General features: G+C 32.3%; 1 protein-coding gene across 5 annotated transcripts in view; it reads right to left on the reverse strand.

Annotated features, from left to right (window-relative positions):
- The window catches only part of LOC116847586 (neurogenic protein mastermind-like), a 296,566-nt gene that overhangs the window by 138,875 nt on the left and 156,315 nt on the right, over positions 1 to 1,376 (reverse strand). The window lies entirely within an intron of this gene.

Here is a 1,376-nt window from a genome sequence, read left to right on the forward strand (position 1 = left end):
ACTACCGTGGGTGTACCGTAACTGCGTACAACCGGTGTATACCGCTCCGATAGTACGCGCGCTGCGGAACAGTCGACGTACCAGAAACACTATTTTAATCACCCGAGAGTCTCGACGTTACACCGCTGCTCCTACACGGAATTTTCTAATAAGAATCGCGCTGCATGTGTAGGACTTTGGAATAGGCCGACAGTCTCTGCGGTTAGCCGCTATCCTTTTACGTCATATACTTGTATTTTGGGGACTGAAATGTGCTATCAAAACATTCGCCATGTTTCTAGCGAAATTCACTGTGTCCGTTAGCAAGGCAGAGAGAGAGAAAGAGAGAGGGGGGGGAGAGAGAGAGACCGGCAGTCTATTCTTGGACTACTGAAAACACAGTAAAATTGAAAAGAATTTGCACGAAAAAAAATTATAATATTCTCTCTGTTTAAGTGTTGTTTTTCGAATATGTCCGTAGCTTGAATCACCAAAATTTAACAAATAAATAAATAAATCAATAAATTAGTAAAATAAAATACTAATCGTCTCTCTCTCTCTCTCTCTCTCTCTCTCTCTCTCTCTCTCTCTCTCTGTCAAAAATGCCTTTGTCTAATACATACTATTATAATACACATTTCCTATCCAACTTAATTTATTTAGTAATTTTACTCTCCCTATTCTATATAGAACTATAAGATAACAGTCCTAATTATAGGTCGAGCCACAATTTCAAGTCAAACTTGGGGTTTATAAATGTATTAAAAAATACATATATTATATACAATGAAAAAAACATGAAAAATTTTTTATATTCTCTAGTTCTTCTACAACTATGTTCCAAGAGATTGCATTCACAAATATTTTTAATATTTAAGAAAAAATCTGGGATATTGCTTTATCGACTCTTTAGATTTATGAAACTGCTATTAGGTTGTAATACATATATCATTATTCTACGTAGATTAAAATAATGTGGATATTATGAAATATGGATTATAAAATTGGATATCGAGTAATCCATTGTATGGGCGCGCAATATTTGCTAATTCGTAATTTTTTTGGGACTTAAATGTTTCTAATTATTTTTTTTAATAATTCAGAATAAACTAGTTTAAAGTCTAGTAATTTTGTCTTGAAACTATGAAATGTTAATTGTATGTATATTGATATCAACATTTGTCTTAATGTCTAATCAACAAATTTATGTGAATGATTGAAGGTTACTCTAACCTTAATTTTTTGTTATAGAAAGCTAGAGTTTCATCTATCTTTTCTTCATTTTTAGTAATTTGAACTAAATTATCGATATACATATAATCGATTATATTATTACTATATATATATGCTCGCTTTCTCTCTCTCTCTCTCTCTCTCTCTCTCTCTCTCTCTCTCTC

This window comes from Odontomachus brunneus, unplaced genomic scaffold, assembly GCF_010583005.1.
Source record: "Odontomachus brunneus isolate Ranch 3 - 2012 unplaced genomic scaffold, Obru_v1 Obru_scaffold_081, whole genome shotgun sequence".
Classification (NCBI taxonomy): domain Eukaryota; kingdom Metazoa; phylum Arthropoda; class Insecta; order Hymenoptera; family Formicidae; genus Odontomachus; species Odontomachus brunneus.